This window comes from Zonotrichia albicollis, chromosome 3, assembly GCF_047830755.1.
Source record: "Zonotrichia albicollis isolate bZonAlb1 chromosome 3, bZonAlb1.hap1, whole genome shotgun sequence".
In the NCBI taxonomy this organism is placed as follows: Eukaryota; Metazoa; Chordata; class Aves; order Passeriformes; family Passerellidae; genus Zonotrichia; species Zonotrichia albicollis.
In genome coordinates this window covers 49433109-49459142 of record NC_133821.1, presented here as the reverse complement: position 1 = coordinate 49459142, position 26034 = coordinate 49433109, and positions in this window count along the sequence as shown.

Here is a 26034-nt window from a genome sequence, read left to right as displayed (position 1 = left end):
GATGGTGAGCCCTTGTGGAACAACCCCCAGAAGAAGCACCTGATAAGAACACATCTGAGCTTCCCAAATGCCCTCAAGGGGAGCTCCAGGGTGTGGGCAGAGCAAGGTTTGCACTGCTCCTTGCCAGGACTGAGTTTCATGGGCCACTTAATCCCAGACGGCATGTGCTAGCTGAGGTGGGACGGTAACACGACCCACACAGAGGGATTTCATACAGAGGAAAAAATGTTGCTGCTATGCTGTAGCATTTGTGATGGGTATTTTTAGCCCCCAGGCTCGATGCACATGGGCAGCAGCCACAGCACTGAGGAGCATGTGGGGAGAGCTCCAAGGAAGCTGGGGCGACCAGGTCAGTAATGCAGACCTCCAGCGACACAATCAAAGTTCTTAGGACTGTGTTTTGCTGGAAAAAGACAAGAGTTGAAAAGATTTGGTGGCTATACGTAGTGCCTCTTGGCTCAGAAATTTAGTTGTAGACTAATTTTTTTTAATGTTCAATTTACTGTCTGCAGCTGTAGTTCTCATATCAACAAAAGCTGTGGGGCTGGGTAAGCTGTTGTGTTTTTTCAGCTGACCTGCTCCCACTCACCACTGAAATTAGAAGCATCTTAGGCAGCTCTTTTGCTGTTTCCTTGTCCTGCTGCTGCTGCAAATCAAAAAATGTTTCTTTCATCCTCAGCTTAAAGCTGAGGTGTATAAGAGATGGTTTTCTTATTTTTGTTCTGTTGACAAGTCAGGAAAATGCCATTCCAATTACAGTAAATTATTTTGAGTTTCTTGATGGGGTAATTCAGACTAAACTATTCAACCCAAAATGAAATGTGTGCTTCATTCTCCAGGCATTTAGTTCTCTTGTTAAACTTTGTTTCTTTCTCATTTAGGTCACTTTTGAAATGAAAAATGCCATTTTGACACAAAAGGTCCAAAAGTTTCATTTGGTAAATGTCAAAACAAAGCAATTTCATAGGTTTTTTTTTTTTTTAAGCACTATTCCATCAAAGACTGCTGAAACAAGACATTTCAGACTTTTTAAGATTGTTCCTTGTCATGACATTTTTGGGGTTTTTTTGATAGAAACTCCATTTCAGGAGAATTACGTCTCCTAAGTACATTTCTAATCCTAAATAGATTGTAAAACAAAACGAAAGTAGAAGAACAAAATTAGAACATCAGCCCACTTTCACTCAGCTAAGCTGTGGTCTTTTCTTGCCACATGAAAGGAGGACCCCCTGAGAGCAAGCAATAGGGATTAGTTGTCCTTGACAGATACTGTTCTTTTTTGAAGAAAGGCAAGTTCTCAAGAAGAAGGGAACATGCAAGGGCTGAATTGGTGTGGCTGGTCATCTTACTTTGTAGGACGATCCTGAAATCAGCAGGAAAGTGCTGCGTCTAGAAATACTTCTGTCCTTTATCCCCATGACCGAGCAGACAGGCTTTGCAGGCTGCCAATAGCTGTGTAGGCAATGGCACTCCTGTCGCAGGGAAGGTGTCTCCATTTTCACAGAGATTTGTTTGCTGTATCAAGACCCTGCAGCACCATACCAGCTACCTCTCAAATCCAGACTTCCAGCACTTTGCCGTAAGGAGTGAAGTAATCTGGAGTCCTGACATGACAATCCATATTCTGTACTCTGTACATAAAATGTTTTGTTGTTTGCAGCAGGAGAAAATAGGTGTATGAACATTATCCCGTAGCCAAGGCCTTTTAGTGACTTCCAGTGAGGAAAATTTATTATTAAAGATAATCATAAATGGCTGCCTGCTATTGGGTCTTCTCTCCTCCCTGTCCCATTCTATCCCCACCTGACACACATCCCAGCAGTGATTAAATCAATGGGAATTAATCACATCTCGTGAAAGAGAAGTGGGCCTGTAGTTTCCCCTTTCTGTCTGACAGAATTGTACAGTCAACTTCAGAAATTTGTGATTTCCCTTATGCCAAGCTTTTGGCTGAGTAAGCCACTGTTACATGCAGGCAAATCTGAAACTATTCCCTCAACTTCATCTTTCAGCTTCAAATGTGCAGGCTATGCATTCCCTGAATGCGGCATATCACAAACTAATCCCGGGAAAAATCACAGCGATTTCATCTTAGACCATCATGGATTTCTTGCTGACCTGAAAACCTGAGTAAGGACCTGTGTTTTTCACAGTTCAGGAAATTTCACGGTTTCAAGGAATGGGAAAGGAATGAAAATCCTGAGCGGCAAGAAGACGCTTACAAATTCTTCTGCAAAAAATACAAAAATTAACAATTAAATTATTAACAAAATTTAAAAAAAAAATTAGAAAAAAAGCCTCCACTGCACCCTCCCTCTACCCGCGTTGTCCCATCATGAGGCGCTAATCCCTCATTTAAAGAAAATCTGTTTGGGGAAGCAGGAGCGGCTCCGGGCAGTGCCGCGGCCGGCGGGCAGCGCCCGGGGCAGCCGCAGCCCCGCCGCTGCTCCCTCTGTGTTCCCTTTCGGATGTCCTTGTCACAGTTCGGGACACAGACAGCACACGGGCACCGCCGCAGGGCTCATCGCCCCGCTCATGAGGCTGTGCCTGCTGGGCAGCAGGGCTTGGCTCTGCATTTACTCCCTAAAGCACTCCTGCAGCAGTCACCTCATCCATGCATCTCATTATGGCGCGATTAATTAATGAATGAATTCGTTCATTCATTACCAGCACGGTGCTGGTAGCTACTGCTCTGCATCGAGTGGGGTGTGCAAGCGGCTTGGGGGGCTCCCGAGGGCTGCAGGGGAAGCAGCTCCACGTCTGCTGGCAACTCAACCAGCTTGCACCTCTCATTCTTACAGCCATCCCGACTGCAGCATTGTCCTGCAGCCTGAAAACTTCTCTAGAACTTACTGGCGAGAAGACGAGGAGGAAAGGAAAGGAAAGGAAAGGAAAGGGAAAGGGAAAGGGAAAGGGAAAGGGAAAGGGAAAGGGAAAGGGAAAGGGAAAGGGAAAGGGAAAGGGAAAGGGAAAGGGAAAGGGAAAGGGAAGGGAAAAGGGAAGGGAAAAGGGAAGGGAAAAGGGAAGGGAAGGGAAGGGAAGGGAAGGGAAGGGAAGGGAAGGGAAGGGAAGGGAAGGGAAAGGGAAAGGGAAAGGGAAAGGGAAAGGGAAAGGGAAAGGGAAAGGGAAAGGGAAAGGGAAAGGGAAAGGGAAAGGGAAAGGGAAAAGGAAAGGGAAAAATCCCAGAAGCAAATGCAAAAGCTGATAACAAAGATGAATTCATCTGGAATCCAAGAAATAAGTGTAAGTGAAACATTCAAACCTTTATTTCAAAAAATTAATAAAGTTTTTATTAATGGAAAAGACTGGAGCCCGTTCTTCCCCTGATTACTATCAAACAAAATTAAATATGCCATTCTTCTCCATTTAATGTGGTTGGTAAGGGTTACTTTAAAGGTTAATTTTTTGGATTTCAGGTGGTTTACACAGAATAATCACAACTGGTATTTTACCATGGTGACAGGCTCCTCACAGAGGCTGCCCAGAGAAATGTCCCTCTCCTTTCCTCTGAGGGGGAGAAGGAAGTGTGAATCCTCCAGCTACAAACCATTAGTGCTCAGACTACCAGGTCAGCTGCCAATGTACTGCATGGTCTTTAACAAGTAATTAACTATTGAAAACTTTGTATAAAATTGCCACTGGGGTGTGGGCTTCTCCTCTAAATCAGGTGTGCATGTGATGAGTTACCTTCAAAACTTTCCTCTATAGCAGAAAAGTAGTCAAATGCTAATCCAATAGAAGCATAAGGAGGGGAAGCCAGGGAGAGGATATAGGAGGGTAGAGGGGTGGAAAGGGGAGGCTGCTCTTGTCCTTCTCTCTCATAGAATCATGGCACAGTTTAAGTTGCACGGGGCTTGGAGGTCTCCAGTCCAAACCCCACTCAAGTTTTGGTAAATTTAAACTTAAAGTTGTTGAGACATGTCCAGTTGAGTTTTGGCTGTCCCAGAATGGAAAGTGCACAGCCTGAAGCACTCTCACATTGCTCTTTTTTCCCTCATACTCAGTCGGAATTTCTTACTGTGACTTGATGCAAATGCAGCTATCACCTTTCTCTGAAACAGGAGCAGCCACACAGCAAGGCAGCAAAGCCCCATGCTCCAATACTGTCTTTCCTGAACCATCTCCCTAGATAATATAACCCTGGGAAACCCAGTGTGCTGAAGCATCATGTTTATCCAGGAGTGGATGGTTATGTGTGACAGGGAAGTCTGATCCTTCAGAGATTCTGGGGATGCACAATAATCCCCTCAGAGGAGTTCCAAGAGAGCACCCAAAGGCCTATATTCAACCTGAGGATCCTGAGGCGGGCAGACCCTACCCCGGGGTGCCACCTGCTCTTTTGAGAATCCACTGAGCTCCTTGGCTGGAAGTCTCTTGGGAAAGAAACAGCATTACTTCATTTTCAAGGGCCATGAACATGCCTCAACTCTTTATGAAGTTATTGTTTACATACTGTATTAAATTCCCTTTGCTCAGTTTCACAGCAAATACAGTTTCTTGAATACTTGTTATGCCAACTCTGTGGATGCTGGATTTGCATGTAAGGGAAAAAACACATAGATGGATGGTAGGTAAATTAAAAATGAGAGCTGCTCAGCAGCTGCTCTGGACATGTGTAGGCATTTCTGTGTGGTGTCTGTTTTTGCTGGCAAAGCAGGAAACTGTGAACATACTAAAGGTTAAGAAAATGCACATAGACAGGGCATGATATTTTGAAGAGTGGCTTGACCCAAACCTGTGATTAAACAAAAAGGAAACAGCTCTTGAAAACCAAGTAAAGGATCACTAAGATATTCAGGGACTTGGAGGGAGAAATCTGCTTTCACTTTTCTGGGCATTTTGCCTGTCAAATTATGAGCTTATTTGTGGTGCTAAATGCTTTGCTTGTGTCTCAGAAAAATACAGGAACTGCTGGCTTTTTTTTTTTCCAGTGGAAGAGAGAAGTCATTAATGATCCCAAAGGTTAAGAAATTGGCACAGTCAGAAGCCAGCACTCCTTTATTTATTCATCAGCTGGGCTCTAGGTAGCCTCCCAACATGCAAAATTCCCCACTTGTCTGCTCACCTTCCCCAGAGGCTTCTCCGTGTTTGCTCTGTGTACACATGATGCCTTTTTACAGGCATCACCCTGTGTAAAAAGGAAGATTAGATTGCAGCGAGAGATACTAGGCCAAAACTGTAATATGGTTCAGCCATAGGCAGGTGTTCCAAACCAAACATTGTTTGTTTGTTTGTTTGTTTGTTTATTTGAGCTAAACCAAACCCTGAATTGCACTATATACCCAAAGATTTCAGAGATGCTGAGTTTAAGCACAGGCTCTATGTTTATATGTCTGTATCTCCTAGATTTTGTATAGAGATGGTGTGGTCAGTGCCACTAACCATCCAGCCCATGTTCCCCAATATGCCAGCAACTAATCCCAAAGGGACTGGCTTAGGAGTGAGAGATGACTGCTCACAGTTGTCCCTACAGAGGACCTTGGGTCTCAGGGTCTTTAATGTCAGAGTTTATAGCACAAGGGATACAGCTTCAGAAAGGGCTGTATGAAACTCAGAATTGAAGACATCCCTATTTAGAATTTTGCTGTCTGTGAAGCCACAGGATGCCCCAGGGCACTTGGAAAACCTCTTTACAGATCATCAGGACCAGCCCTGATCCTCCTTAAAAAGCAAAGAGGAGTCTACTCCTGCTGCTCTTGTGTCACCTCTGTTTTGGCATTTTGCAATGCCTGCCGCAGGTGGGAAGGCTCAGAAGAAGCACAGCTCCTTCCCCCTTTCTGCCCTGTTTTTAACCTGCTGCTTCTGTTGAAGGGGATCTCTCTGAAGTGTGAATGTGTGCACAGTAACCCTGTGCAGGTGCTTAACTTCAGTCCTCCCATGCAAAATGGAGAAGACCTGCTGGACCAGGTCAACCATACATCTCCAGTTTTCAGAGATTTTGTTAGAGGAGAGGTGAGTGCATCAGCTTAGAAAATCCTATCTATTGAGAGCAATTAGGCAATTGCTTAGGCAATTAGGTGTAATGAATTTTCCTCTGCAGTGGTAACCAGAGAAATCAAGAATCAGCTCTGCCTGATTTTTCATTCAAACCTCTCTCTAAATTAGTACATAAGGGGAAAAATGGAGGAAATTATAATAAACTTCATCCTCAGCATTGTAAGCCTTGCCCCTATACTTGTATTGCCCCTTTCCATTTCGGTTTAATTTAAAATATTCATCCTTCAAATAAAAAAAAAAAATTAAAAGGGGACATGGAGCACACTCATTAAAAATAAAGATGAAATTTCAGTGCTTGTTTGTGGAACCAAGCACAGAAAATGAAAAGGTGTTCTGGCAGAGAAAGAAATACATTTACTGAGGTTTCATGCTGTAGCAGTGCATGAAGGCCTTTAATGAGAGCATGTCCCAGTATGCTAAGTAGTCCTTACCTACACGGGAAGTTACATTCTGTGACATCCTCTGAAATCTAAAGACAGAGGGACAAAGCGCAGTAACTTCTCTTTTACCACAGTAGCTTCTCTTTTACCAGCAGGAAAAGTAATGCACCCAGAAGAGATCAGGCCTCATACCTCAAAGCTGAGAGTGAAACAGCTTTAAAAATCTTGTTTAGTCTGTCTTACCCCTGTGCTGCAGACCTAGGAGCCCAGTGCCCATCTCCTCAGGTACATGCCAGCACCTAATTAGATGCCAACTCACACATCCTCCTGTATATATCACCCGTGCACCATACACCGGGACACGGAGTTTGCTATCTGAAAAGCCTCTAGCATTCAGTTTGTGCTAGATAAGTAATAATAGCATTAGTGGACTAAAATATTAACATAAAAGACAAACTCTTGTAATTTCTTCTTTGTATGATTCCAGCTAACAGCATCTTTTCTCGAAGGGAGGCTGCTTTGAAAGGATCAAGAGCTGCTCTGCAAAAGTGGGAGGAAAGGACATTTATATAACAATAAGCCTTTTTCCCCTTAATTTTTTCAGTTGGCTGCACAGTCTTCTCCCATCTCTTGCTGACATCTCTTAATAAAAACATTAAAAGGATAAGCATAGGCAGCTCCATTTCCAGTGATAGGGTGGGTGTGAGACCAGTGAGAAACCTCATTTCATAAAACCTCCCTGCTGAAATCTGCCCTACCTCAAAGTTTATCGGCTTCTCTGCTTTATTGTCTAGTTAAAATGGAAATAGCCTATCTTCAGCTCTTGGTTATCAAGCCATGTGGACGACAATGTCAACTGACACTGGTTTTCATAAGCTAAAAAATCTGCCCTGGGGCAAACAGCAGTGAGACCAATCAGATTTAGTGATTAATATTTCCTGCTTCAGAAATGATAAAGACACACATGCAGTTGAAGTTAAACTTCACTGGTGAAGATGAATTGAGAGAATAGCTGGACAAACATCAGGTTTCTGAATGACCAGTGGCTCAATTCTTAAGTGGTATTTTCCATCAAGTTTTCTGGTTGTGTCTCACAGAGCATTAAAAACTAGAAAACAGAGTTGCCAAATCTATTCCCTGAGCCATTGAAAAAAACCCAGAAAACAAGAGGCAGGTCTGCTCTTAGTGCTTGCACAGTAATTGTTTGCATCACCTCCCGCCAAAAATTCTTCCTTTCTCCTTTCAGCTTGGATGTGTACTTTAGGATTCCTGCAGTGTTCCCAGTGTGGCTCTGAGAAATATTGCACTCTCTTATCCTGTATTTTTATTCCTGTCACCCACCAGCAGCTTTCATTTCGCTTTGCTTGCCTGGCCACCTGAAGGAAATTCTTGCAGTCTTTCAAATGAGGCTCACAGTGTTTGACTGTGAAGGTGTTACATCAGTGCTAAACCAGTGCACCATCAAAATAAAGCAATCCAGCTAATGAACAGGCAAGCTCCACATGCTGGGTTCATGCTGGTGACTTTGGTATGCTAATGCTGGATATAACAGAGACTTTCACTGGCTTTACTGTCTCTTGTGCAGTTTTATTTTAGAATATTTACTCTCTGAAGATGTAAAAAAGAGGAAAAGCCTTTCCTCCTGCCTCAACTTTCCTTGTAAGAGGGGTTCTACCTAAGAACTGTCACAGAGTGAAACATTCTTTTATTCATGTATAAAACTCTCTTATAGCTTTCATGACACTTGCTTTTCCTTGGTCCTTGTATAAGTGAGGAGAAATATTGTGGCTCTCTGTGTCAAGTACTATTGACGCTAAGTCAAGGGTCCCCTGCCATTTCTGGCTCAGAGTCCATTTCTCTTAAGCCAGATGTAGAAAAGCCCGGGGAACCATTGAAGTCTGATGGAACAACAGTGCCAGAAAAGTTAGTCTGTTCTTACAGCTCAGCTTCTGGGGTTCCATGCTGTCCCCAGATCACAGATGGTGGAGAGCTACTGGGTCTTGTCATGCAGGAGTCTCCTGGAAAGGCAAAGCAGCAACCTCTCTTCTCCCAGGATAGAGGCTGTGAGAAGAGCAGAGCTCTGAGTGAGCTGTTAGCTATTTGTTCTCCCCGGAGTTTTGAATTCCGAGGTAACTCTGAGCAGTTCTAGGGCTGTAGAACATCATTTCCAGGAGCTGAGATGGTCCTCCACAGGATGCTGATGCTTTTTGTGTCAGAAGTACCTAATACAACAGAAGGCCAGGTCCAGCAGGAGAGGCTTGGAAACAAAGAAGCCTTTGAAGTGGGAGTGAGCAAGAGCAAGTGAGACACAGTCCAGGTGGCAGAAGAGGACAAAGAATCCTGCTAAATAATGAAAATTCTGAAAGTGAGAGAAGGATCTGTCAGAACTGAAGGAAAGAGAGACCAGGCTTAAAAATAGGAAAAAAACAAGTCACTAGAAGCAGGTGACAAAGTGTTAGGAGGGAAAAGGGGCTGAGTAGGGCACTGAAATGAAAGAGACTGATTTATGGAACTTGAAAGCACAAGTGAAACATAAAAGCCCAGAGACATTCCATCCCAGGTAAGTCCACAGCTGAAGTTTTGAGGTTTCATGACGCAGGGTGTAAAGTATTTGATCTGGTTATCAAGAATTATTTTTTTTTAAATTCTCAGTCACTGTCTTTTTCCAGAAGACATCATTCCTGTCAGTTTGAAATACAGGAGTGCTACTGTATATTTTTCAGGGTTTGTTTTGGCTTTTTCCTGGTATTCTATAACACTCAAATTTGATGGTGTTTCTTCAATACTGCACTTTTTGGAGGGCAGATAGCCCATGATGTGAGAGAATGAAATCATATTGCATCTAGTTGATGCATGTAGCTGCTGCTGTATTTACATTGCTCTGAAAGGGAGGAGATGATTAGAGAGGGATTGCATCATACAGACACATCTGACAAATTAATATATTAAGGGACAAATTTTAAGTCTAGATCACAGGTCGTGACTTTCAAAAGTGCTTGGTCTGCATTTGGACATGTAAAAAAGTAGACAGATTTTTTCATGCTTCAAAACTTATCTCCAGAATGAGATGAAATGTTCATTTGTGAATGGTAAAGGTTTATGGTGAATCCTGAAGGTCACTGTAAATTAGAAAGCTGGATTCCTTTTCTCTCCATCATATGCTCTTAGTCCCTCTAATTTATACTCCCTGCCTGCAAAGGATTAGCAAATAGATTAATTTTATTTAAATGGGATGTCAAAATGCAACGCAGTCAGCTTCGGGTCACATGTTTCATCTCAAGAGCAGAAGCAGCCCATGCTGAGAGAAAGCCACACTACCAGTAGATCAGAGCTTTCAGTCAGGACCATGGGGATAGCTTTGATGACTTTACAGTTAGTTCACTATTAATAAAAGTCTCTGTAAAACACCTCTCCTGCATCCTCACTCTCCCTTCTGCCTGCTACCTGTGGGCTCTGTTGATTCTGATATCTGACTGCTCTCACAGTTCATCTGTATTAGTGAAAAAGAGAGTTTTTGGGGAGGGGTGGATGTATGCACACCTATGTGCATGCACACACAACACATGGCCCGTGAGCCTCCACCCACCAAAAGCAGCTTTTCATTCTCAGCAAGACAAACCCACAGAGGAGCTCAGAAGTCACCACTGTTAGACAGTAAAAGGGCCAGTTCAAATCTGTCACTCCATCAGAGCATGGTATTCCCCCTGGTAAAGGTCACTTGGAGAGAAGGTATGAAAGTGATTCAATACTTGAACTTAACCAAAAAGCCAAGCAACTTATTTACTATGCAGTGACCCTGCAGTGACCTCATCCACAACACTTGCAGCTCCCACTGGCATCAGTTGTTGTCATGAGTACAGATGAAGAAAAAGTGTTGCTGTGATAGGAGAATACATCAGGAACATTTCTGTGGTGGTTTAGTTTCACAAAAAACCTGTACACATCTTTCAATCACTTTTTATAAACATTAATAAAGTATTGTGTGGGGCCTTGAAATATGTGCTTTTATTTCCATCCAGGCATTTCTAATGCTCTTTCTCAAGGCATAGCAAGTAAGGCACAGACACTAAAGACATGGTAGAGTTGTTCAAGCTGTCTTTTACCTTGAACAGGAATGGTCACAGTGATGCTCTGAAATAAATCCCACTCTGAGTGATCATTTGCTTAAAAGTCAGGAATAAGCAATTTTTCTTTTCCTTTTCAAAACACTGGAGGCCAAAGGGACAATTTAGAACTCCTCTTACACTTGTTTTTTTTGGCTATCAAGAGAGCAACTAGTTCAGAAGGTAAAGAAAAAAACTGATGATCCACATCTCTCAAAGACACACTGTCGTTACCGGCATTGCAGAACCACTGCATGAATCACTGTTTTGTGTCACTGCTCATACACAGCTGTGCTGTCACTGTGAAGAATTTTTCTGCACATCGACATCCAAATCTGGATTAAAAGGGAAACCCAAACAAATTCATCTATTTCCTTCATGATTCACTCACTTGTCACCATCATGCCCGCAGTGCAGGGACAGAGAAGAAAGAGAGCAAAAAATAAAACCAGCAACCCTGAATTATGGAAAGCTGAGGTTGTTTCACAGCTAGAAAACAATCATAACATCTTGCTTGACTCTGGGCTCTGTAAAGTGAATTTTTAAAAATTATGATCCCTGGTTTTGCCCAAACGAAGTTTATATTTCTAGTATAAAATGACCAAACCGCCTGCCTGATGTAAAAAGCTATTTTCCTTCTTTTCCCTCCTTTCCCCCTCACCCCACATCATTTGACAGCACTTGCCTCCGGTGCCTCAACAGTAGCTATGACTGTGTCTTAATGAAAAAAGATGTATAAAATATTACCATAACCTCAGAGGCATGAGTAAAGCCCTTATTAGAATTCAGGACCTACAGCTGGAAGGGGGGCTCGGGCCGGCAGATAAAGTTAACTATTGTTAGCTCACAAGTGGCTCAGACTTCCTGGCAACTGCAGTGAATTACTCAGCCCTTTATGCAGGGTTTCAGAAACAGTTCACTGTTTCACAACAAAAAAGGCATTCAGGCCGGGAAAGATGGTCTCCCAGGGCTCTAGAAAGCTAGCTTTAAGCCAGTGAATGGACACTGGAGCCTCCTAAGTGAATGACCACTGTGGGAAAGGGTGGTGATGTCAGCCTGAATGCATTTCCAATGGTTTTGTCCCACTTTTCATTGCTTTTGCACTCTCCCTCACTCTTTTTCTCTGCCTCAAGCTGTCCCCTTCCTGTTCTTTTCAGGCCATTATATTAAAAGTTTAGAGCTCGCATGCACATGGAGGGGAGGGCCCGCTGCAGCATTGCTGCCATGGCAATGCTTCTCCACACTTTTGTTTCAAATTAAAAAAAAAAAAAAAATATTGGGGAGCATGAGCAGTGGGGGGAGCTGAAAAGGAGAGGAAAAAGTGAGAGGTGGAAGGAGAGGAGAAGAGTGAGTGTCGGCATTCTGCAGCTTAGAGCTGGGGCTGTGAGACTGGGGTGAGGGGAGAAAAGTGGGAGCGCAAGGAGGGGAACGGATGAAAGCAGCAGGGATTTGGGGTCCTTTGAAAAACAAATTTGTAATCCTTCACACTGCACATGTTTGAAAGGATCGGCACTTTTGAAGGCCTAGAGAAGAATTGGAATAATGTTCTTAGCTAAGCCCTCGGAAAGAACAGAGACGTGCTTTGGAAAACATACCCAATTACATAAGTTTATCAAAAGCTTTCAAAGGCTCCTCTGTCTACAACCAAAAGGGGGAAAAAATAGTGGAGAAGTGAAAGAGGGAGAAAGCTCCTAAGTGCATTTACCCATGGTAGTGGGTGAACAGCAGCTAAGCTGACATACTTCAGACCAATGTGGCCCACCATCCCAGACCTCCCCGTTGTCAGAAGCATGCAGGATTCCAGCAACAAGCCCTGGAAAGGGTCTTTGCAAAATCCAGATGGATTTGTAAGTAACAAGGGAATAGGAAGCGAGCACACTATCTGCACTCGCTCCTTGCAAATAAAACCACTAGTCCCCTGGCCAGTAAACCCACCTGGTTTGCTTCCTGCTTTCCATTAAATACTTGCTGTTCATATAGATAAATGTATGCAGCCTTGGCTAAGCCTGTCCTGAGGCAAAATTATAGGATAAGAGCATTGCGCAGAGATCGAGCATTACAGCTTAGCCCACACTAAGTTCTCTGTGTGCTGGGGCTTTTTGCTTCTAATGTGTCTAAGAATGCAGATGGACGTGCTGCACACACCAGGGCGTGTTAGCAGCAATCCCCTCATGGAGGCTTTCCTTCCCTCTGCCTGAGCAGCAGCCCTGCTGCACCAAGATTATTTTGCTGATGATAATTGGCACGAATTCCCAGTCCTGCTGCAATAATAGTAGCAGAGACCAAGACAGTTTAATTTCCCATGAAACAGGTGAGGAGAGACTTCTGGCTTCACCTAAACTGTCTTTTTATTGGTCCTTTCTGTTACCCACCCACAGCCAGGCAACATTCCTGTGCAGGCAGAGGTAAAAGCACAGCACAGGCAATGTGCTGTAGATTTGCAATAGGGTAAATTCAACTAACATCAGCTCTGTACCCGCTATGGGGCTCACTTCAGTAAGTTTTCATCTGGTAAAGCTTATGAACCTTGCCTACACTGTGTTTTCATTGTATAATAATTCTTGTGTTTGGTAAAAGACACAGATTTTTATACTTAAAGAGGAAAGCTCTGTGGCTTTCTTGTACTAAACACAGGCTCCCTGTCTCAAGACAGGATTTAGCAGGGAGGTACTTTCACCACATTAGCTGTCGTCTGGATAAAACCAAATCAAACCTTTATGCCATAGCTTAAGAGGGCAAACAAAAACCCTACATTTTCAAAACTACCAACCTGTGCAGAACCATCTGCAGTTAGCCTCAAAATATGAAACTCCCTTTTTGACCTGATGAGGAGATCTGTGCCCCAGAGCTCCTGAGGTTCTTCTGGAAGTTCCTGTCACAAAGATGAACCACTAAGCACATTTCTAACCAATCTTATGGGATAAAGTGAGGGACATTTATTTCCCTGAGGCAGTATTTCCTCCTCCTTCTTTTGCTTAGAAAGAGTCCAGCACCTTATCTTGTTCTGTTTCCATTTAGCAGGGGACCTCAAGTCTCAGATCTTGTCCATGTAGTAAAACCCAAAGAGCAAGGAAAGCTTACAAGGCTGTGATTTCATGGGTGCTTTAGGCCAGTCTGTGGTTAAACTGCTGCCAAAGGGGCACTCAGCCCTCCACACAATTTGTGCCTTTCCTTGTGGAGAGTAAGCTTGTGATTCCTGATGGCAAGACAGTCTCTGATGAACCTCCCCTAATTATGAAATCCTCCCTCAGCCATCCTTTACTTCCTGGGCTGGTGCAAATAACATAAATACAAATATTCCAGTTCATTATAAACCAACTCACTAGCTTCAATAAACTTACACAGTGCCAACAGGAAAGTTCCTTTATACAGGTTTCAGTGAAAATAAAGACCAGCAGGACTTATAATTGTTACAGGTGTTTCAGTATCATCAATCAGGTGGACATGCCCACTGAGAACTTATGTGGTCTCTGTGCCTCCACAGCTGCAGGGACTGAGGTGGTAATTCTTTGACCCTGGTGCCATTTACCTAAATTATTAATCCACTAAAGATAAATAGGTGTTAAGAAGAGCACCACTGGAATTTTAAACTGCTTGCCTTTAAAAGGCAGAGAGGCATTTTCTCTCCTCAGCTTCCCTCCCCTTGAGTCTTCTGACTTCTTCATTTCTTTAGTTCTCTGCTGGTCTACAAAAGGTTTTAATGAACAATTTTAAAAAGATTTGTCAATGTAAAGAGCTGAAAAATTAAATTATTTTCAGGGCTTTTTATATACTAAGGAAGAAAAAAAATAGAAAAACCTAAAGGGCACAGCTATTTTTCTTGGTCACCTCTAATTTCATACTCTGGCTCTAAGTATAATGGGCCAGGTGCTTCCAGGCCCTCTGGAGCCCCTAGAGCCCTGGTCCAAGGCCCTCCTCTGCCAGCCAGCCAAGCCCACACAGGAGGCAATGCTCTTTCTCAGGTACAGACATTGCTAGGGTGAAGCTATCCAGGAAAAATCACCTAGAAAAACACTGTTTCCACAAACCCCTACAGAAAAATATTTTGCTCTGTTTAGAAGGTCCTTTGTGTTTGAACAGCCTTGGGTTTTCCACATAACTGCTGTGATGGGGATGATATTTCCCCATAATAATTCCCTGCCATGGCACTTGGGAAAGCCTCTACCCTGAAGCTGTGAGGCGTCATCTGCCACAGATGCACTGCTCTGCCTCAAGGGCTCCAGAGATATTCACTCAATTTTGGAGGTAAATGCATGACGAAGTAGAGGTTAATGTTTTGAAAATTTGAGTTACAACAAAAATTTTCACAGAACTTTCCTGCTATATGAAGTTTTAAATTTTATATTTTTACTTTTTAGTCTTGGTTTTAGATGAAAGAAACACATGGAACTGTATCAAAAGCCTGCAGGACAGAAGGTCTCCTCTGCTGCTAGCTCTGTTTGGAGGTTGTCTATAAGCTGGACTGTCCTGTCTGACACCAGGCTTTTAGTAAGCAACCAGCATCACTTTTTCCTTTCACTTATCACAGAAAGGTTCATACCATTATGGAATTCCATTCATTTAAGATATTGGTCTAAGAAAGACAGAATGTCTCAGCTAAATTTTAAACAGCTCAGTGAAGTAGCCCCCAAAGTTTGAGTTGGATAAAAATCATAGGAAATAAACAGTTATGAAGGCAGAAGGCCAAAACAAGATTTAAAAGGCTTTTGAACTCTATCCAGACAAGTTCAGGGGAAATTAAAATTATTTTCTGAGAACCAGATCCTGGCAGGTATATTTTAAAGTAGTGTCTCCTGAAACCTTCCTTCTACACTTCGATCTCTCTCAGCTTTGCTGTGAATTTGGTTAATGAGGTTTTGAAAAGAAAATCTTTAGGATTATAATCTACCTTCTTTCCTTCTGGCACATTCCTATCCCCTCGTATCTGAGTCCTTCACACACACTGTTAAGTTTATTCTCTCTCCCTCCCTTTCTTTACCCTCTGGGAGCTGAGGAAGTAGGCTTTCCTAATTTTCCATCAGGAGCTATTAAAACCTCCTTCTGGCAAAGATTAAGTCTCTGTATGTTGTCTGCAGCTACCTTCACTCACAGAAGCCTTTTCTCCCTCTCCCCTCCCTGGTTTTGGCTGTGGAAAAGTTTGACCTCCTCTCTAAGTCCTTCCTCCTTCCCTTTCTCATTCTGTATCCTCTACACAACACTCTAGCTGATACTTCTTTTCACCTCAACCTTTCTTGCCATCCCTTATCTCTCCAATTCCCATCCATCAGCCTTGCCCTCTGATTTTAAATCTGGATTCTCCTGGTTCTTTACATGTCAAACTTTCATCTGAGATGTCAGCCTCAGTATCAATGAGCTTTCTTGATCTGCAGCTTCATGTGTTGTTCCCTCATGTTTTTACCACATTCGTAGCTCCTTCAAAACTCCTCTTGCCCATGGAAAGGACCATCCACTTCGCTTCCTCTTAGCCAAACACAGCTCTCAGCCAAACACTGGTGCTTCCCCTGCTCTCACAGCCCATCTACCTGCCACAGGTGCTTCACTTCATGACACAAACTCTTATAAGACCTTTCTGCAGCTTACTCCTCAGCAGCTTAGTCTCTTCTTACTCCTCTTTCACAGTAAGTCTTAGGGGAAAAAAAAGAAAAAAAGAAGAAATAATCTTGGCTCTGCTTCTCCACTCCCTGCTTTCTCATTACTCTCTCCTTTTTCTCTTCAGCTTTATTGAATATGATTCTTGCAGTAAACATCAGAAGTCCTTTCCTCCACTTCTATTATAGACTCTTTCCAATACCCCTATAGCAGTCCACAAAAAAAAAAAGGACCTCAGTACTCAGTAATCTCATAATTGTCAAATATTTCTGGCTCTCTCAGGTGACTTCAACATACATCAAATCCTATTGTCCCTTGGCTTTTATGTCTATTATCTCCTCATTTTTTCACTTTTTTCTATAGAAGCTTCTCATTTTTTATAAGCTTCAAATCTCTGATACTATTCCTCAGATCACCTTCTTTCCTGCTTTCCTGCTTCTTACAAGTATACTTGGGTAATCCTAGTCACATTAATTTTTACAGTATTATATGTTGTTTCTCAAAACAATCTGAGATGAAGATTTTTACTGTTATCATCATTGGTGCTGCTGTGTTGGTGCTTTAATATAAATTAAACGCTTTTGATAATCCAAATTCAGATTGATTTTCTGTGGTAATGCAAGAATTATATAATTGAACTAATTCAGAAGTAATATTTCTCTTGATTTCTCATTCTTTGTGTAATCATTGTCCACACAGACAATACACTGGATGCACAGAATTCCTTCATTAATTCCAGAATCTAGTTTATGGCTCCTCTCTTTCTATTGGTCTATTTTTCTACCTTGTATATGTCTTGGTCTCTGGAAATAACTCATTCCTTGTACAAATATCTCCCTACCAAGTTAAGGTCTTGCTCCTCCTTGATCTCTCCGTGGCACCAGGAGTACTTCTGAAATGCTTGGCAGTTAATAGCTGATCATTGATTAAAATGGGAAGTGAGAAACCTGAATATTTTATCGGATCTGGGCCATGTCCCCCCTTAGGGAGCTTTTATCCATGTAAACTCAGAGCATCTGTGTAGAATGCAAAGGTATGGCTCTTCTTGAGAGATCTTCAATACAAGTACTGACAGACAATGTCTGGTTCCACGTTATATGGATAGACAAGGAGAAATCAAGTCAATTCTGCTCTCTCAAGAGTTTCACTTCTTCTTGGGAGTAGAGCAAACGCCAGACTTCCTGCCTTGCCCCAGGGTGACACAGAGGGATCCAGTCCCTCTGATTCTGGAAAACCCCTGACCAGCTGGCACTGTCACTCCATGGAGCAGCCTCCCATGGCTCCTGCTTTGGAGCCTGCTCATGCCCAGGGCAGGGTGTGCAGATTAGAGCAGCCAAGGACCTATTTCTCAGGCACACTGGAGCTGGGTGATAAGATTTCACACTGTACCTACTAGAAACTCTAAATTCATCTGAAAACACAGCGTATCCAGCAGTATCAAATACTATTTTCATGCTGGAAGATGATGACTTTTCACTCGGCAGTTGGCTGGAGAGTGCCCTGACCACCCTGCTGTAGCCTAGCTTTGGCTATGTGGATATGAAAGCACTGTTGCTCAAAATCAAAATGTGTCACTGTGCAAAAAGTAACTGAAGGGCAGGAGGGGAGCAGCTCATGGTTTGTTTTTCTTTTATGGGTGGTACTAAATTGAGGAATCCTGGCCTGAGATAGGAACAATTTACTGGAAACAGCAACGAGGTAAGAAAACTAACAGTAACAGCACCATACTAGTCACAAAAATGTACAAAGAGAGGGTGATTTACATACAAAATGCTCACCAAACCTGGGATGATGGAAAAAAATGGTGGACAGACCCTTTGCCCTGTGCCCACGCTTTCCCTTGACCACAAAGGAACACCCCTTTTTCCTGAAAGCAAGAGTCCCTTTCCCCTCAGCTCCAGGCTTTGCCTCTGCATGGCTGCTACAAAAAATTAACCTGTCCTTGGCCAAAACCAAACTCTTTTGTTTAATCTTTTATGTCTGTGTGTTATTTTGTTAGTTTTATCACTGCCTTATTGTACTATAAAAGCATTTTATACTTTGACTGGTAATGACATTCAACGTTATTTGTTATATTTCTTTGGGTTTTTTCATGAAAGTTAGAAAAAGTTTAAACATAGAAGAAAATCAAGCAAATCCATGTTTCAATGCTGAGAGTGGATTCTTGCAGTGGTAAATGCTTTAGAAGCATCTAGAGAGAGCACTTGGCCTCATTCTCTAGGTTTTGGAGTTTCTTTATTTCTATGTCATTTGCTGATGACCTGGAAACACCAAGAGCTGAGGTTTCAAATATGTGTGGCTTCAGTTACACAGTTCAGGACTTGGGTGACTTTCTCAGTTAGTTTGGTCCCTTGAGTATCAGAACTGTAAATGAAGCCAGTTGGACATTTCGATGGTCATCACCTCTAAAAACATTGTGTCATTTAGACTTCAAATGTCATGTCACACTCTAATTTAAAAAAATTAATAAAACCAACAAAACTTATTCCTGTGACAGAACCATGTTCATTTTCAGAGAACCTTCCCAGGGAAAGATTCAGAGGTCATAAACATGGTTCCAGAAGGGATGGATGAGATCCCAAATTCCCTTTGCATATGCGGAGAAGAAACCACTTTATTCCATCCTTATATTTAAAAAATGCAGATCTTTTTCATCATCTCAGAAAGTGGGGTCACCCAGCTCTTTCTCTCCATGTCCTTTGTACTCCTGCAAAAAATCAGAGAAAAGGAACAAGAGAAGCAGAGACTGGAAAGAATCAATCCTAAGAGGGGGACAGAAGGGTGGGAGGTAAAACTGGGCAGGTATGACTTGTTTACTCTCTGGCATATAAATCAGCTGCAAATTCAAAAGGACACATAGAAATGAAAAATCCTGAGGAAAACACCATCAATAGATTACCTCAGAAAGTAAATTTAGAACTATTTTCATTCAGCAGTACCATGAACTATCAGATATATGGGACTTTCTTGGGCACTGCAGAGAAAGCAAAGCATCCCCATTCTGCACAGCAATGCACACTGCCAACCATATTTGACTGACAAACCCTCTCAGTAAAGTGAAAATGTCACTTACATGCTCACTTACATGCTTACATCATGTCACTGACATGCTCATAGCAACCTTTTCAAATAGGGAAATATAAATAATTGTGGCAAAAAAGATGCATGGATAGACAGACAGATGAATGCCTCAGGTTTACAGAATTAATTACAAATTTGGATAAAGAAGCATTGCCTGTACAAGTGAGTTCATAGCCAGCCTGTGGGATGGAGAGAACTTTTCCTTGCTGCTTGCTGAAAACCCCCCACCAAACTAAATAACCAAATAAACAGAAAAAATCCACTTTTTAATTATTCCTTAAGGAACACATAAAACCAACTTCTTATTAGATGCAAGCCAAATGCAGTTAAGCAAGTTGTATAATATGAAGAAAAAAAAATGTACTTCTCTGTATGCTGACATAATTAACATTGCCTATTAACCAGGACAGCAATATATTCAAGAAAAAACAGGGCAGAATCTTTTATACAACAAGCAACAACTTGAGAAAATGAGCCACAGGTGAGACAGGAGAAAACAAAATCTAAGGTGTGACTATAATATTTAATATTCAAATTTACATCTTACAATGTTGGAAAAACCATTACAGTTATTAGAGTGAAAAGCCCAAGGAAGACAATGACAGCAAAATGAGACGTGACCCTCATGAGTTCCATGCTGAGCTGTGAAATTTAATGCTTCAGAGCACACACTTGCTTGAGACCCAAGGAATCTATGCACTGGAAATTGAGTTTTATGCGATGACAAACAAGTAGACCAGTCATGGTTTATGAAGAAGTTCAGGGAGCAGAAAGGCATTTTGTGGATATCTGACAAAAGCCTCCACTTTAAATCCTTGAGACTCAATGGAGCAGAGAAAGTCCCTTGGTGGTGTGAGCAAAGAGCTGGTGGTGCTGAGGAAGTGAAGCAGCCATTCATCACCATGGCATGGGAGAAGTTGTGTGAAGGAGGAGAAAAGCCTCCCAAGCACCCCGAGCCAGGCAGTAATTATGTCAGGCATTTGACCCACTGAAACCACTGTTAGCTTCTAACAGAGGCACACTTGTACAGCCAAACATTCACAGTCTTAGTCGTGTTTAAACAGCTTCCAGTAAAGATGACACAGGTCTATTAGAGGAATTTGCACATTCCCTTGGGAATTGATGGGTTTCTTTTGAGTCTTTATCCTCAGCCTTGGCTGCCAACTTCATCTTTACAGTTCTTATCCCTTATTTCCCCCGAGAATCTAATAAATGGAATATTGTCCCCAGAGATATGATTTTTTTTTTGCTACTAGAGGAAATATGGCTTAGTGAGGGTTGACTGGCTCATACTACAAATTTCCTAAATGGTTGATTTGAATATGTATATTTAAAAAGCTGGCCATGAACCTTAGTTTGGGATAGAAAGGAAACATTTTTCTCCATTTTTTCCTTTAAAAAAATAGTAAATGTCATACAAAATGCATCACTCAGGTAACTCAGGGACAACCCCCACCCCTTCCCATCCCCCTCTCTCTCACACACAGACCAGAAAAAGGTGACAAAGGCATTGTTGTCAATCTGTTGACTGGATCATTTTAATTCTTAAGAGCCGGAACCACAAATAGTAAAAATGAGCTAGTTAAAATCAAAAAGGATCCATAAGACTTTTACAAGATTTTTTTTATTACTGCTCTATCATCACCAAATAACTTCATAATATTTAGCTGACATCAGTGGAATTATGGCAGTGTGAAATATAAGTAAGTTATCTGGTGGTGAATCAAGTCTTTCAGGAATAAAGCTTAAAACCAGGGGTGTAGGTGATACCACACATCCAACTTAACAGGAGTGGACCAGAGTCAGAAGTAAACACAGTCCTTATAATTTTCTAGGTGAAGGCACAGTGATAACTGTGGTAGCAGTTTGTCCTTCTCCACTTCATACTCTGGTATTTTATAACAAAATGAAGCTAATTAAATTAGTCACTAACTATGTTCCTAGGATTTTTTGGAATTAAATTCTGTTTACAAACTTTACCTGACATCAGAGACCTTTTAAGGCATTTCAAACAAGATTTCAAGTAGGTAGACTGATTTTGCTCCTTCCCCTTCTCAGGCTTCAACACTCTTATTTTGGCAATATATTTTTATTTTCTCTAGTAGAATTAGAGCAAATGCTGCTTACAAAATCTTACTGGAAATTAGCCCACCTTATGTATGTTTTGATGAAACTAAGCTTACTCTGTATCATCTACTTGGTCCTATATGTTTTGTCTAGTCTTTATTGGTTACCTGAATTGTGCCCTGGTATACACAAGCAGACAGGGACACATTTTTCCTGCAATACTGCATTGAATTCAGAACAATCTTGTGTCCAGTTCCCCAAAAACATCTTTATGATGTTTTAATTAAATCCTGACCTCGCAGCCATGAGGTGTTGATGAGGAGTTCTGTTATGCAAGAGGAGTTACGACTGTGGCACTGTGGGAGCAACACCGCCAGTACATCAGCTGTCCTTTGGCAGCCAAATGCAGGTTCAAGGGGAAAAAACTGTGGAAAGGCTATCAGATAAGAACTCTACACTTAAAATGTCCAGCCCATGCAGCCATGGTGAGTGGGCTTCTCCTATGTGTTTTCCTGGGAGTAGGGGCTTAACCTAACCATTGCCAACCCAACCTCCTCCCCTAGCAGAGTCAGTTTTTGGCTCCTACAGTTTCCTTCCTACAAGCTGAGCATCACCACTGAACATCTCAAGAGTAGGGAAAATTGAAGGCTTACATCTATTCTTTAGCTCAATGCTTAACCAAAGACTTCTATTATCCCTGCTCCCACTCTTTATCTACAACCGTGGAGTATACAACACTGAAGGCAGAGATCATTCAGACAGAGCCCAAAACCAGAGAGCTTGTATACCCTAAAGGGTGAAGCTGATATAGCATGGACCTGTGTGAGCTACTTCAGCACCTCCAGCCTGAGGTGCAATCCATGCCTTGCTGCATTCTGCTGCAGCTGCACTGAGCATCCCTCAAGCTTGTTTTTTTTCATTGCAATGCCGGTTTATCCGTGCTACCTACTGTGGTAAGGTAAATGGCTACCTAATGAATGTGGTATGCTCTTGTAGGGACATGGTTTAGGTGTGCTGGAGTTGTGTTTATGTTTGGGCTCAATGTTCTTTAGACTCTTTTCCAACGTAAATGACTCTGTCTTATGATTCTGCGTTACACAGAAGCCACTGAGGCATAAACCAGTCTTCACATTTCCCTGCATGCTCCTTATCACCACCATCAAAAAGCCCACAGCTCAGTGTGTCTTGTAGTGCTGAAGCATCCTCAGCAACTTATCAGCCCTGGAAGATGTGGGATTTGGATACAATGGCAAGCAGACCCCAGCTAGAGACTGATGAAAGATCTGAGTTCAGCAACAAGATCTTCAGAACAAGCAGAGAAGGTGCTGATATCATGGACTGGGATTTTACAAAAGGCCCTGAGCAATTTATGAATGCTAAATTTCATTGTGTCCTGTGAGAAAAGCACCAGGAGGGAAAGAACTTGGTAAAATGTCAAGCATGAGTAGAGACCTGATAAGACTCCTTCTATAAAATTAATTTGGAATAACTTTGGGTTTCATTTCAGTGCAGAGAGAAGATTAGGGTCAGGGGTTTTTTTATCTTCTTCTAAAGTGATGCTGTTATTCCTTCTTACATTTCTATAATAAACTTCTATGAATCACAATCCAATAAGCACCTGCAGGATTCAGTTTTGTTGCCTAAGTCAAATGCATCATCTTTACTTCCATTTCGGAGAGCATTACAGCCATGTGTAGTAGTCCAGAGCCTCTTAAAAAAAAGAAAAAAGGCAGTCATTTAATTTAACAGTAAGTCTGTTTTCCATCAAAAGGCTAGAGAAATCATCATTATCAAGGTTAGTCCTAATTACAGTATATGGCACAAAAAATTCTGTAAAACTAATGCATATGCTGAGCTTTGGAACTTGCTCCCGTTGGATGTATGTGCCTCAAAAAAAGTAATCTAGTAGTAACTCTGGAAGAGGAACTGGAACATTATCACACTTCAGGCACAGTCCTTTCCCATCACCTGAGGATGCTTACCCAGGAAGTGAGTTCCAGTTTGATATTCTTTATACCTAAAAGGGTTCAACCTCATAGCTCCCTCTTCTGAGGAAAGACACTTAACCGTCTTGTCTAATACTGAGTTTATGAGCAGGCCTATGTTATGGAGGCCACCAGAATGTTATTTAGGTGGCCTCCATAGGTATGAGGTGTCTTTTGAGGTTGAGCCATGAACTCCACCATTGACACTGACATAGCCATCATATGTAACCTCCTCATGAACAGAGAAAGTAGAGAAAAATTAATTAGGTTTAATTTTTATCCCTGCTGGAAAGTTTTCTCCCTTGATTTTCCATCAGACATATCAAGACAGTTTTGAAGGAAGAAACACAAGGTAGTGTTTTCTGTTACCATAAAAGATAAAAGCCCTTAAGAGGGAGTTTGAAGAGTTGAGGCAGGTGTGCAGTTACCTTGCTTCTGGCTCTCAGGCTCAAATCAAGTGCACAGTGGTCAAAGTTTGTGCCCTTGTGAGGTGCTCTAAGTGAAGGTCCTAACTACCTGTAGGTCCAGCTGGGAGGGCCTGCAGGGCCAGCTTTTGCATGTGGGCCGTTCACTTAAGAGTTGGACTTGATGATCCTTGGGGTCCCTTCCAACTCAGAACATTCTGAGATCCTAATCAATTCTGTGATCTATGCATTGATCAAGGGGCTCCTCCACTCTGGCACACAGCTGTAATAGTGTCCTATTTCCTCAGAGTGTCAATAAAGGCTCCACATGTGTTTGGCAGCACCCAAATAAATGTCTGACACCTTTCATCTGTGTTCTGTTTTGACTTTGTGTGGGACAGGCTCTCTGTTTTGTTTAAGCCTCCAAACATCGTGCAGTGTGTTTAGACCATTCACTCAGTGCACACACCTTATATCATCACAGCCTATTGCACTGGGAATGGAAGAAGTCTGATCCAATAACCCCGCTCCCGTTTTGTAGGAGAAGGATCTTAATACTTCTGTATACTGAATCTGAAATGCTCACAGAGCCCTGAGGACAAAGCATCAGATGTCATCAAGAGGAACACAGGCTGCCATGCACAATTTCAATATCTAGCATTTATTCAATTTTTTTTTCTTTCTGTTCTTGTGCCTTGTGGGCACCCTTCCTTTTTCTTTCTTTTTTTTTTTTTTTTCTGTTAATAAACTGTGTTTTTTTCACTTTCACCCCCTGGTATCCATTCCTCTCATTGGTAAAAGAAAAGGGAATTATTGAAGCCCTTTATGCTTAGAGGAAATGTTCATTCCTGGGCATTTTCTCCTGAAACTTGTCTGAAAACCAATACACACGCTTTACACAGTACCCTGGCAGTACCCTGGCTTTACTAAATCTGCCTCTGGCACCACTGTAGAAATTGCCTCTGCAAACAGAAAGCTCATGTTGTATTGGCCCTCCTGAGCTGGTAACATTCAAGGTTTGTCCATGTTTCCAGTACTGGACAGGGGGATGTAACTTGCTTATATTTTGTTCAGTTCAAACCTTCATGAAGCTGTTCTTTTTATACTGCTTCTGTTCAGAATGAATTTGGTGCTTTCAGAGTTGGGCATTAATTTTTTCTTAATAAGATATCATCATAAAACATGCAATTTAGTGCTTCGTTTCTTCCAATTTCCATATAGGAATCCAACTCTGCTAAATTTGAGTTTCAATCCCCCTGGCCCTTCATGTAACTCGTGCCATAGACTATGAAGGGTTATCGACCCATAGCAAATAAATTAATAAGCTTGCATAATTATATTTGGGTCATTTTATTTCAGACCGTGAAATCAAAATCTCTGTTCACATTAGTGCAGGAATTGCTCTAACTAGCCATTGGGGCTCCCTTGATATACCATCTGCAAATGCAGCAGACTGGCACCTGCTGGACCAGAGAATCCATGCTCATAGATTGCATGCATGTTTTCTTCCCATTACCTTTTCTGGGCATGAGCTTTGAATCCTATTTCTATCCATTTCCTGTCTCAAAAGAGTAATTCTGCTTTACAGCATGATCTTTGTCTTTTGTAGTCAGCAGTTGCTGAAAAGTCTCACATTGCTACCAGGTAGGTCAGATTACCCAGCCTCCAGCTGTCTTGGGGTGCAGTGCAGAATGTGTTGGCACAGCCACCAGAGAGGACTCTCAGGAAGCCTGGGGAGCAGGGCTCTGCTTCTCATGGGGAAATGTGTCATAGCACTTCGCTTATCCCACTTCTCTTTGCCTCTGATGCATCCTCTGCTAAAAGGACACGGTCCTTCTGACAGCTTGAGTCTTTGGAGGTTTTACTTGGCTCTTCTTGGCTCCATTTCACCTCATGATCACTTTAAATTGGAAGCCTGAGAAAGTTGTGCATGTTGGATTGCTGCTGTCCCCAGGAATCTAACTGAGCTTGAAAAATAGTTCCAAATTCTATACCTTGTAATGTGGTCACACAGGATAAGGCTGGTAAGGTCAACATCTGTTACTGTGATCATCCCTGTAGACACCTTGGGATCCATCATGGAGACATGTCCATTACACACAGCATGGAGTCATGAAGAGGGATCTTCCTGCTCCTTCTGTGTGCTTAAAGGGCCAAAACAGAACCAGAACCATCATTCCATGTATTTCCCCACTGCAGAGACTCACAGAACACAATTCCTGCCCATAACAAACAACAATATGGACAGTCTGTCAGGTGACTGACCACCTGGTAGCTCTTGAAAAAACAGCTGCACAGAACTGTCTTGTGAGGTGGCCAGCTGCCATCCACAGCTGGATGTGAATTGCCCACACACACTAGGGTGAGGAGGAGCAGCATGAGAGGATTTTAGCTGAGAAAATATAATTGGAATGTGGTCCAGAATAAA